The following is a 13968-nucleotide window of genomic DNA, read 5'->3' on the forward strand; positions in this document are numbered from 1 at the left end:
AAAGATGAAGGACGACGGTCCCCGACCATAGAGGAGATAAAGACAAAACTACAGGCCAAAGCAAAATGGGAATTCCTGAACTATTTTGGATATTTAAAAATATGCTGATTATCCGAAGTATTATCCAATAGCAATTACTTTAAAAGAAACAATATTAATATTTAACCATAGAGTATTCCTTTGTTATATATATGTTGATGTTCAAAAATATTTAATCACATCAAAAATATTGAATCAGTTCAATATCGATTTTTAAGAAAGATAGATTAGTGGTTGGGCTTATCCAGATACCAATATACGTAAAATGAGTCAGAAACTACCTTGAATATATCTTCTGTTCAAGACCGTCGAAATTAATCCAACATTACAGTCCTATTTAAAATTCTCAACTCACTGTTTGATGCGCCTGAACTACTGAGCTCAATAAAATTAAATATCCCAACTAGAAACCGCAGACAAAACTAACTTTTTCATACCGATAACCATAGAACCAAATACGGTTTTCATTCCCCGATGCCCAGAATTCTTCGGTCTGCTAACAAGCATACCAGTCTTGATTTCTTTGCTAACAAGTTGTCTTCTGTCAAACGATCACTGAATTAAATTAAATTATAAACACCTCTCTCCCACTTCCACTACCACCAAGACTACTGAATACAATTGTGTCTTTCTATTTTCCTTTGTTATAATTTTCCTTGCATAAATATGTCCTTAAAAATGCCCATTGGGCGTATATATAAATAAATATTATTTTTTTGACGTACACAAATGAAGTGATTTTTTTTATTTATATTTTATATAAGTATACAGGTTTATGTAAAAAGTTCCTCTTAATTGGATGAAATATCTGGATAACAAAACAGTGAATTGCTAAAAAAAAGGATTTTGGAAAAAATATTGAAATATTTGTGCTCAAATTGAAAATATTTTTTATTGAACCATTAAAATTTTCCTAGTAAAGTTAATTTGTTTATTTATCTTAAATTGAAATTTGTACGTGTCTTACTAATTAACATAATGATCGATATATTCAGATCTTTGAAGCCATGTACATGGGATTTTTTCCTATCTTAGGAAATACAGGCGTTAAACTTGTTTTAAACGGTTGAGGATTAAAACAACCTTTCAAATCGATATAAAAATATGGATTTCTGGAAATATGAAACTTTTAAAAATTTAAAGATGCGAACCTTAAACAATGGCAGAATGGTAAACATTATTTTTTGCCCCACGAAAAGCCAGAAGGCCCAATTATACTATAATAACCAATTCCATCAGCGTGTATAAGAGTTAATGGGGGATTTACATCTTGGTTTGCGATCTCAAAAGGCGTGAAACAGGGATATGTAATGTCACCATGGTTGTTTAATCTATACATGGACAACTGTATGAAAGAGATAGAATGTATGGGTATTGGAGCAAAAATGGATAATTTTTCAGTAAGCTGCTTGTTGTATGCTGACGATGCAGCTCTGTTAGCAAGCAGCAAGGCTGATTTGCAGCAAATAGTCTCTAGAATGTATGATGTATGCCTGGAGAGCGAATTGGCGATGAACGAAAGTAAGTCAGAAGTGATGGTATTTGAAAGGGATAGTGAGGTTACTGACTGCATAATAAATGTAAACAACGAATGTCTCGAGCAAGTAGAAGAATTTGTGTACCTGGGAAGCATGTTTTCAAGAGATGGAAGAGTAGAAAAAGATGTTGAAAGAAGAGTGAATGCGGGCAACAAAATGAACGGAGCACTAAGCACAGTAATTTCTGATAAAAATATGTCAATCGAAGCTAAACTGGCAGTGCACAACGGAGTTTTAGTCCCAACACTTATGTATGGAAGTGAAACATGGAACTGGCAGAGGAAAGATGAAAGCCGAGTGAACGCGGTTGAAATGCGATCTCTTAGACGAATGTGTGGGAAATCAATGTATGACAGGGTTACGAATGATGAAATCAGGCGAGAGTGTAAATCTGAGACAAGTATAATTGATAAGATTAAGAAAGGGTCTCTGAGATGGTTTGGTCACGTAGAACGAATGGACGACGAGAGAATGGTAAAACAAGTATATATGGCAAAAATGAACGGCAACGTTAGACGAGGACGACCAAGGAAGACGTGGCATGATCAGATAAACCAAAATCTTAAGTCTGGTCATGTCAAAAGCAGACAGAACCGAAGGGCATGTATGACAAGATGTATGAATGTGGAAGAGGCTAGGAGTGTATGCCAGGATAGACGTGTGTGGCGGTCCATTTTCTCTGCCTACCCCTACGGGGAAATGGCGTGATGGTAGTAGTAGTAGTAGTAGTAGCCATTACAGAACACCCAGACCTGAGAAATATATATATACAAGTCATTATACGAACCCAGTGATGCAAGGGCAGTACATTTGTTCTCTAGTTGCAGCGTATCTTGATCGTTTCCCTTAAACGAAGGTAAGATAAGCAATCTAACGCTTCAGGTGCTAGAAGAAGAGGAACGATGAAATATTGCTGTGTAGAAAACCACCTTTTTAATCAATGTATCACGTCCATTTTGCCAAAAATTACGCCTGGGACCTCAAGCATAGTAGGCGGACACACAAACCATTACGCTCGCTAAGAAATGGAATTATTTTCATTCGATTTCCATCTTCAAGAGACCTGAGAGTAGCCATCGAGCCAAAATTAGTCGTTGAAAATAGCCCGTTGTGATCCCGAGGACAGTGTCACGGCCTCAAGCAGGCAAGACAAGCATGAGGTCCGGGGTTCAAATCCCAACCAAGTTGGAAATATTGAAGTCAATTTGAAGAAAACAAAATCTATATTTAAGAAAAACAAAAACTACTCAAAAATTAATTTCACACGCTAAGACAAAGAATTTGTATAAATTAACATCTGTAAAGTAAATAATTAGACCCAGATAATGACGTAAATTATTATTTGCCTAGTATTATCATTTTAAATAATTATTTTTCCACCTTTGTGATGTCGTTCTTAAACGTAAGAAGAAAGATGCCAGGTAAAATGCCAAGTAGACAAAAGGTAATTTGCTGATTGAGAAAAAGTTTATACTGGTTTATGGTAATGTGACGCTGTTTTAAGCCATCTAACTGATTAAGCTGATAAAATAAAGGTCTTAAAGTTATCTAACAAATAAATAACAAAATTCAGATGGTTGACGTCATCAAAAATAATTGTTTCTTTATCGTCCTATACCTAAGACGTTTTTTAGTTTGTTTGTGATATTTATAAATTCGTTTATTTACTTTTACCGGAGTTTAAAAAAAAAATTAAAACATTATTTATTTTACATGTAAACTGAAAGTAAAAAAAAAAAAATTTAAACAAGTTGTATACTTTGACTTCATTTAAATTAAAACCCTTTGTAATTTTAATCAACGTAAGAGTTTAATATAAAATAACACAACTAGTTTCAGGTATTCTGAATTGCCAATCACCAGGTGTAAATATAAACTTAGCTTAAATGTATACTCAGATTAGTACTTAGGTACTGAGGATAAAAACCATTCTTTTCATTCACATAAAAATTTGTATTTTACATTCTGTCACAAACAAAGATATTACTGGTATAATTAATAACTTAGAAAATGTTGAAACCCAAAAAAAATAAATTCAGAGAAAAAAATTACTGATAATTTTATATTCCTAAATTTTTCACCCCTGCTTTTAATATTCCCGATAATTAAGAAAATTCCACCCCTCCACCTCACATTGCCTTGCCCCTACCACCCGACCCTATAAGCACTAAAGTGTGTATATATTTAAGTTTAGTTAATATTTACACCTGATGATGGGTAATTCAGAATACCTGAAACTAGTTGTGTTATTTTATATTTAACTCTTATGTGGTAAAAATTAAAATGTATTTTATTTTAAATAAATTCAAAATGATTTTGCACAAAGTAAATGCTGGAACAATAAATAAAATAAGTTGTATACTCATTTTAAAAGTCGAGTTCATTTTTGTAAGAAAATATTTTACATTGAAAATAGGCATAATATTATAAAGTTATTGCTGCTGATTTTTGTTTTAGAAATATATTTCTGAATTGGACGTTACTTTAATTTTCAAGGGTTTTTAGTTACTAGTTAATATGCTACAAGTATTTTAACAAACTATAATTTAAATACTTTATTCAAAAAATATACTCATGAGGTAATTAATAATGTTATATTACCTCAACGCCCCTAGTGAAGGTGAAAATGCTTTTCATTTTTTTTGCTCAGCTTTATCAAAGTATGATTCATAATATTTTAAACTTGTTACTTCTGAAAAATTAATCGATATTTGATTGGCCGAAAAAGATCAATCATAAATTGCATTAATTTCAATCTTAAGAATTTTACAAATATAATACAAAAAAGTTTTTTTATGTCAGGTGACATACCTATCATCAAATATATCACGGTATAATATGTCGCCAACAAATAGTTAAATTGTCCTCTCAATTGAACGGCTAGAATGTAAATTAAGGACCGGCATTCAATTTAATGGCGTTGGCGTCCGTTATGACTCTTAGTCAAAACGTTAAAATCATCGTTTAACTAAAGGGCTGAACGCATCATAGCCTCTGTAATTTCAATAAAACAATAATATTTTATTTTTTTTCATAGAAGTTAGGTGAGGTTGGAAAATATTGTGCTAAGTTTATCATAATTTTTTTTTATTTTTAAATTTAACCCAAATTATCTTATCTTTCCAGAAGCATTTGGTTCAGCCGATTCCAAAAGGCTAGCTTAAACCTGCCAACATGTTAAACGTTGAGCTATCTTAATGCATTCAACGAACAGCCTAGCCATTTAATCGAATGCATGAACAGTCTAGCTGTCCAATTGAGTTTCCGATTCAACGATTTGGCAGTGACATACTCGTATGTATGATTAAAAAGTGTGTTTTTTTTGTTGTGTTAACTTTATTAAAAAACAAATTGAAAAATTGTGAATTCAAATTTAAAAAATAATGTAAAGCCATATTTTTAAAATGGTAATTATCGAATATTATCAGAATGTATGATTTATAAAAGGTCACAATCAAATACGCGTTTAAGGAAATTAAACAAAAATGAAAAGCAGCTTTCATTGTCCGTTGAGTAATCGATTATAATATATTAACATATTACACGTTAACTTCACAAACGTCAACAGATGAAAGAATTGAAGGAATATAGATGTTCAAATATGGGCAGAATGATGAATGTTACACAGTGTGTAAAGTGGCCACGTAAATCAGCCATTGATAGGTCACAAACTCTGTAGATGTCTAGACTTCTAGACTTCTAGACCTTCTCTTAAACTTTTTAATATGTTCATATTAACAGCTCCCCAGGGAGTTGAATCCAGTCCTTGTCTACAAAAATTTGGACAAGGTATATAATTATTGTTGATTTTAATATACTTTATTGATTTTTCCACCGATTAACTGATCGCTAGAATAAAACGTACCAGAAAAATATTTACATAATAAATTAGATATGGTGATGCGTGATTAATTATACAAAATTAATTTTATTTATATTCTCTGCGACATTATTTACAATACCGCATGGGGTCTAAAAAGCGTTATTAATCAAAGTCAGCGCTTACCTAATTTTATTTCGTATTTATAACTATGATCAATGAAGACGAAATTCTTCAAATTTTGTGCATTTTCAAACTCCTACTTAGTTGGGATTGAAAAATATGTAAGTTACGTCATTTTGTTACAATACGTATAGCCCTTGTCAAAACAGTTCCAACTTGTCATTCGTCAGTCTAAGTGAAGAATGGTGTGATGATTGTTAATATGTGGGCTTGTCTGTTAGGAAAATAACTGGCTAAATCTACGTTTGTGATTTAAACAAATGAATCGGTGATTAGAAAAACCCTGAGACGAAATTGTGACAAAGAATGTTTAAAATCAAAAATATTTTAATTATATCTAAGTGTTTGTAAATGAGGAATAGATTCAAACTCCTAGGCCAGTGATATAAAATATTTATTTTGAAGGTTGTTTAACATGATCCGTTTCTATGAATTCGTAATAAAAAAAACTAAACATTTACATACAACAAAAAATTCATTAAATATTTTTGTAGACCCATTAAAAATAGTTCTGTTGACTTATGAAGTTTCTGAAAATAACGATTTAATTATTGACTCCTGGGATTTCTCTAATACCCATTTCAAACGTTTCTACTAATGAAGGACGAGATTCAAATATATTTTGTCAGTGACCTTAGAGAAACAGATTGTTTGAATTACTCTTTTTTTTTTAAAGGGGCTTGACAGCTTGTTTATGTTTAAATTGCCTTCATGTTCCATTTGAATTTAAATATGATTAACAATTGACTTTAACATGCAAATATAAAAAGTTGCTTATGAAAAAGGTTCCTGTTTTGATAAACAAAGGGTCAACAGATTAAATAAAAATAATACTAAAAGGTTTTTCTTTATTCCCACCTACAATTTAATGTTCCGTTTATTTGAAAATTACTATCATTATTATCATCTTAATTTATTATATTATGAACACGTAATTTTTCCGTAAAGGTAGACACAGAAAATGGACTGTCATACATGTCTATCCTGACATTCATTCATAGTTTGTTCCACCTTCATACGTTTTGTCATGTATGCCTTTCGGCTGTGTCTGCTTTTGACATGACCAGACATTAAATTTTGATTTTTCTGCTTCTGTCACTTCTTTTCTGGTCGTCCACGTCCTACGTTACCATCCATTCTCGCCATATATATCGGATGTAATATATTAAAATATATAAATAATTTTTAAACTTAAATTGTACGATTTGGGTGAAAAGGAATTTATTTTTAGCATAGTATTTTTACATTTCATGGTATATTTATTTAATCAACACGTTTTGATGATGTTCAAATGTTTTAAAACCGGCTGAATTATTATAATTATCATTGGCGGCCTCCCGGTAAGAACACAAAAAAAAAAATTCTCAAGCCTGGGTGTTCTGTGATGTAATTCACCACTGTTATTGGGCCTCCTGGCCTGTTGTGGTGCAAAAATAAAAAAAATAAAATAAGCCTTGTAAATGCCTAGACTTCCGTATTCCCTTTTTATAAATGCTTTCCCTTTTTGTTGCAACAAATTAAGTTTTATTTTGTTTTCATCTTACATACATATACGGTTTATATTTATAAAATATACACATGCGGTATATTGCTTTAAGACTTAATTTTTCTACCTATTCAAACCCTTTGGTTTGAGAAAATAAATAGTTGAAACGAATTAGTGTAGTACTAAGTTCACTAGACTAATATGCATAAGGTCCGGGATTCAAGTTTTACCAAATATCTAGATAATATTTAAATATTGACATCTGTCTTTTTAGATGAAGTTCTAAGAATGGTGAGTGTTTTAAAGTGTATGAAGTGATCACATTTATTTATTTTTTCTTTAAATTGATTTTATAAAAAAAAAATTACATCTTTTATTTTATTTTATTTATTTTTGCACCACAACAGGCCAGGAGGCCCAATTACAGTGGTGAATTACTCACAGAACACCCAGGCTTGTGAAAAATCTAATTGAGATTTTTTTGTTCTCACCGGGAATCGAACCCAGAACCTTCCGTGCGTGAGTCAAGCGTCTTGACCACTTCACCACAGAGGCCGCCATAATTAGGAAAACTCAAGCTTTGTGTGATACTTAATTGAATGATAAAAAAAACATACATAGTTCACATAAAATATAAAATGCTTAAAGATTAAAAAATCGTCCTTGTTATTCTCTAAAACTGTCGATGGCATAAAATAATTTTAGATTTAACGTTTTCATCGCTCTAATAGAGAATAATGCTGTTGTGTTAAGAGAACTGAAACCAACCATCAATAGACCATAAGCCCTGTTAATCCCTAGACTTATTTATTGTCTTCTCAAATAAACATATGTTGTGTATTGCTATTCTTTTTGTTTATTTACGATATTGAAAGTGTTGTGGTCATTTCGCGTTTCTTATTATTCGCGGATAACTTGTAACTGTTTTGGAGAGTTAAAGCTTCGGATGTCTTTCGTACTCTCCAGGCGGGTGTAATAAACGCATCTGATTGGGAAAGATGAAATAAATTATGGTTCAATATTTCAAAGTGCTCAGTTATGTTATGTCTTTTATTATGGTCTGCATAAAGCTTTATTTCCGCTATGGAATGAAGGACCAGAATTTTATGGGGACTTCGAAGGTTAAAGATAGAGAAAAGAACAAAATTAGACTTCCATTTAGGAAAAAGGCAAAGTCACAAAATTCAATTTTATTTAAAGCAATTAAAAAGTATTACGAAATGGAAAAAAATATTTATGAAGAAAAAAACATATCAAAATTTAAAATAATGGTCAAGACATATGTGATAAACAATTTATAAATTAAATATATTTGCAATGTTATTATTAGAACACACATAACAATATGTATGATATGTGTGCCCTATTTTAAGATTTAAATAAATAAAAAAAGATCCAGTCATTATTTTCGTGAGTTCCCTGACATTTCAGATCAGATTTAAACAGTTTGGAGTAGTTTATTCAAGTGGTTAGGAATCGTCCTGCGTACTCCTAGAGTTTTTGGAAATACTGAGGAAATAATTTTATAACTCGTTGGTGCAAAGTAGACTTGAGAGTCTCTCGATGATTTGGGGACCTGAAGAGTTGAAGTACTATTTTAAGGTGGAAAAGGTTCAGAAAAAAATTCTTCGGTTTTTAGATATGAAGTTACTACTACTACTACTACTACCATCACGCCATTTCCCCGTAGGGGTAGGCAGAGAGAATGGACCGCCACACACGCCTATCCTGGCATACAATCCTAGCCTCTTCCACATTCATACATCTTGTCATCCATGCCCTTCGGTTCTGTCTGCTTTTGACATGACCAGACTTAAGATTTTGGTTTATCTGATCATGCCACGTCTTCCTTGGTCGTCCTCGTCTAACGTTGCCGTTCATTTTTGCCATATATACTTGTTTTACCATTCTCTCGTTTTCCATTCGTTCTACGTGACCAAACCATCTAAGAGACCCTTTCTTAATCTTATCAATTATACTTGTCTCAGATTTACACTCTCGCCTCGCCTGATTTCATCATTCGTAACCCTGTCATACATTGATTTCCCACACATTCGTCTAAGAGATCGCATTTCAACCGCGTTCACTCGGCTTTCATCCTTCCTCTGCCAGTTCCATGTTTCACTTCCATACATTAGTGTTGGGACTAAAACTCCGTTGTGCACTGCCAGTTTAGCTTCGATTGACTTATTTTTATTAGAAATTACTGTGCTTAGTGCTCCGTTCATTTTGTTGCCCGCATTCACTCTTCTTTCAACATCTTTTTCTACTCTTCCATCTCTTGAAAACATGCTTTCCAGATACACGAATTCTTCTACTTGCTCGAGACATTCGTTGTTTACATTTATTATGCAGTCAGTAACCTCACTATCCCTTTCAAATACCATCACTTTTGACTTACTTTCGTCCATCGCCAATTCGCTGTCCAGGCATACATCATACATTCTAGAGACTATTTGCTGCAAATCAGCCTTGCTGCTTGCTAACAGAACTGCATCATCAGCATACAACAAGTGGTGTAAATATTATCCATGGCATTATCCTATTGACTCCAGGGTACGTTCGGTTACAACAGTTTGAAGACCAGCAGGAATACGTATTTAACTACGCACTTCTCCCGATTGTTGCGCGGTCTTATTCACGACCTTGTAATTACGCAGAGTTTAAGCTTTTATGTTCCGGGTGATTACCTTAGACAGCGTCAACATAGACTGTTTCGCATTTCAATATACACGACCAACCTGCCAATGGTTATGCCTGAGTTATCTCTACGTTAAAAAATATAACGTTTGGGCATTGACGTTTTTCATGTCCCTGAGGGAGTTTTTTGTTACGAAATTCTCTTACTTTTTTAACATGTTACTCTCAAGATATTCTGTATACCGAAGTGTTTTTTTTATATTTGCCTAATTTTATTGACTTTTCATTTTTATTATTTCTATATTTATAAATTAAGATACTCTTTTTTGCAATGTACATATATATGGACAAATAAAATTGAAATGGAACATTTCCAACTTTGTTGATATATAATCGTGTACAATTCCAGTATTTGTCTACAAATATTTGAACGTACGTAAAACATATTGTTAAAATAGAAATAGTGCAAAATTCAATATCTGTGCGCAGAGATATGAACGTTCATAAAACATGATTAAAAGACGTAGGTATGAAAGCATAGACATAAGGAGGATGTAATAATATATACATATAATAATATTATTTTCAGTAAAAAACCAACTGACGCACAGTCAATTTAATAAACTTAAATAAATGAAAGGTTTTTTATTTCCATTAAACATATAGAAAAAATATATTTAGTGTTCATAAAGAAAACAGAATATGTAAGAGCAAAATTACAATGTTTTGACCATATCAAAATGTTTTAGACAGGCTGTTTGTTACATAGTGTGTAAAATGGCCACACAAACCAATCAATGACAGGTCATAAGTCCTGTAAATTTCAAAACATCAATTTCCCCTTCTCAAAAATGTTTTCCCACTCTATAGCAACAAATTAAAAGCAGAAATGGAGGTGAAATCAAAAATTTTTTAATCCATTTCTTTCTCTTTGTAATTAATGATTAACAGTGTTATAAGACTTCCAATTTCCAATTATAAGTGAAAAAGTTAAGCCTGTGATAGAATATCCACATCATTACAATAAAGCGTGAATCAAACCAAGAACTAATGCACAAAGCAAGAATTTCGGATATCAATCTTCGGAAACCGCTTAAGTATATAAACGTTATTGTGAAATAGATGTATTTGTTTTTGTTTGGTGACAGCTTCTATACTTATACTCATAACCATCATTATTTCATCTGTACCCAGTAGTATATTATAAAACCCTCAATTTGGACTACAATAGCATCATACTTGCATATTTTTTGTTACATGGAAGGTTTGTTGTTTAGGCTTACGTTTGAAATGAAATATTGGCGTGTAGAACCACATTTTATTTTTTTTTATTTTTTTCATTGTATAAAAAATAATTAATAATTAAAATAATGTGACCTTACTGGTGGTTACCCGTATCGAGAACACTGAACAAAATATAAATATATATTTTTTTTACATGTGAGAATATACAAAAAAGACTTAATATACGGAGAAATAACAAAATGCTCAATCAGTTTCAAACTTTTAAACCTGTACTTTACGTCTACTTTGCCAGGAATTGCACCTAGAATCTCGAGCATGGTAGGCAAAGGAGCTAATTAATGAACAATAAGGTGAACTTATCTCCACTCGATTTTCATTGCTTAGGACTTTTACCTGAGGTAGCCATCGGGTCGTTCAGGATTTTGATACTATTTCACACACAGACTTGTGTATTTCTCACCCCTAGACATCATATCAACATGGTTGTCCACTTTTTAGTGTCTTAAATTTTAAAATGCAGAAATTATTTCATTAAGCTAATTCAATCCTCAATTCACTATTTTAATATGTCATATAAGCCAAGAAAGTTCTTTTTTTATTGAAATTCCCTCATTCAGTTTAAAATTTATAATGTTTCGGAAATCTCAAAATAGCAAAATATTGTTTCCTGAACATTTTGTTCAATGAGAGTCCCGTGCTTTATCTTTTAAGGTACAGACATTTGAACCATGTTTTTAAATGCAGGTAAATTTCATAATACAAACAGCTCAAATATATATATAAAAAAAGAAAAAGTATTGTTCAAAGTCACATGTGTAAAAAAAAATAAAAACATGTTTCTATAAAACAATAAAATTAAATTAATAATTTTAAGAAAGAAATTAACGTATTTTTAGTTTTTAAATAAATTAAAACAAATATCAAATTTTACCGATGCATTGATATCATACAAATATGTGTATTTTTAGTTGTTTCGCATTACAAAAGGGTACCAAATATTTTAATGTAATTAAAATGCACCGACGAAAAATAAAAATAACATTGCAACTTTTATAATTTAAAATGCATCAATTGCATCCAATTAATTCATGTTCATTAAATGCCAATTTAATTGATTAAATTTAAGTGAGTTGTTTTATATAAAACTTTGAAATTATTTAAAGTAAATTGTCTATTTTTCATTAGGCCCGCTATCGCATTAATCCATTTGATGGAGCCGACGGGTTTTGTTACTTACCGTGCGTTTGGCTCACTTAAACTACAAACTTTAAAAGCACTAACTACCTTATTCACGTACATATTTATTTTAAGTACCGCAAGTATTTAGAAAACATGTCAATTTTAACACCTTTATTTAATGCATAACTTAGCAAAAACCTTATTTGCATTTATTTATAAAATACATGAAATATTTTTTTTACTTAATTCCATAAAACTTTATATGTAGCTACTCTTATCATTGAAGCGTTCAAGCTGATGCAAAAGAAAATCGCCAAACCCAAAAATTGTACATTTGTCTAATTGGTTTAAAAATATATAGGTACACGATTTTCAATACTGTTTAAGGTTATAGTATTTTTTTAAATGTGAAATAAACAGAAATGTAAAAAGTATTACATTATAACTTTCAAATGTTTTCATCCACTATACACATGTCATCAACAAATATGCAACTCATCGGCGGACGCGGGAAAAGTCATATCCCTCTGACGTTTGAGGGCGTCGGAATGTTTTTAAAAATAGAACCCGATCGACGGCGGCTCGCGATTGGAGCATTCGAGAGCGGAGCCTGCCGAACTCCGGCGGAGACGTCCGACTGGCATCACGGATACCGCAATACTGAGAGGCCATTTTTCCACGGAGCTTCGCCAGTGTAATGCCTCGGATAAAGCGCAGTAGAAGCCTTCCAACCGAAGAAACAACTACCTTCAATAGAGAGGATCCAGAAGCAATGCCACACAATAATGATCTTTATTGTCAAATGTTTAAATCACTTAATGAACTCGTAATGTGATCTCTTTCGATTTTTGAAACTCTTGAATTTCAAAGCATATGGTCTGTGATTGGTTAGTTACAATATCATAGTAAAATATTTTAAGCATATCTGAATCTTTGTAGTAATTAACTGGAGTAGGTATATAAAAATTGAAAATATTTTATTTCTAATAGTTTGGCTTGAACTTAATTTGTGCTTAGACTTTCATATTGTTTAAATAATAATAAAATCCTCTAAATCCATTATTGTCTATACTAAGAAAAAATCTTTATGAAAAATCTTTAAGACTCAACAAAAGTCTTTTCCGGCCTCCCTTATTTATATTTTGGACGTAATACGTACTCCTGAAACTATTTTATTTTTTTACATGGTTTCAATATTTAAAAAATCTGGTGAATGTAATTTTTGGTTTTCACCAGAAAACATTTTTGAAAATAGTACTTTTACATTAATGCTAATTAATGAGTTAGTTGTCTTTCATTCCTTTATTCACAATATATTGAAAGAACATTTATTGAGACGCAAATCCCAACTCCACGGAACCAAAGTCCTTTGTTGAGATAAAACGTAACTTTATTTTATCAGTCGATAAAGCTCGAAAAATAACGTTTAACTGCATTTTCAACGCGCTTGATCAAATTTTGTCTTTTAGAAGAATTTACCAGAATGCAGACAATATTGTCTTTTAGAATATATTTTTCCTTTTTATTATAATATCTGTCTATCTTGAAAAATTTCCTAGATTCTGAGGGGTATGATCTAGTTTCTAGTTGTCTAAAAGTATTTTGACATTTAAATGCCAGATTTCTACATTTCTCTTTAAAAAATCAATTCAATCTCTATTGTAATGTGTGTTTGGATAGATGAAAAATACAGTTCTTTATGCCGAATAGAACCACAACCTTGAAAATGTTTTTTATTTGATTGCTACTGTCATACAAAAATCCTAGAAAAGAAAATCAAGTGGAGATAAGTCACTCTAATAGTCTAGTGGTTAAAAAGTTTACCTATTTGACTTGTA

General features: G+C 31.6%; 1 protein-coding gene across 1 annotated transcript in view; it reads right to left on the reverse strand.

Moving 5' to 3' along the window:
- LOC148278531 (PAS domain-containing protein cky-1-like) overlaps positions 1-12794 on the reverse strand; it is a gene marked incomplete at its 3' end in the record, with an annotated part of 144676 nt that extends 131882 nt beyond the window's left edge. Inside the window, exon 1 of the mRNA XM_088231268.1 lies at positions 12569-12794. The remainder of the gene's footprint in view (positions 1-12568) is intronic.
- Positions 12795-13968: the final 1174 nt, after the last annotated feature.

This window comes from Micrasema longulum, unplaced genomic scaffold (assembly GCF_059751315.1).
Source record: "Micrasema longulum isolate JH-2025_06_02 unplaced genomic scaffold, ASM5975131v1 h1tg000865l, whole genome shotgun sequence".
Taxonomy (NCBI): Eukaryota; Metazoa; Arthropoda; class Insecta; order Trichoptera; family Brachycentridae; genus Micrasema; species Micrasema longulum.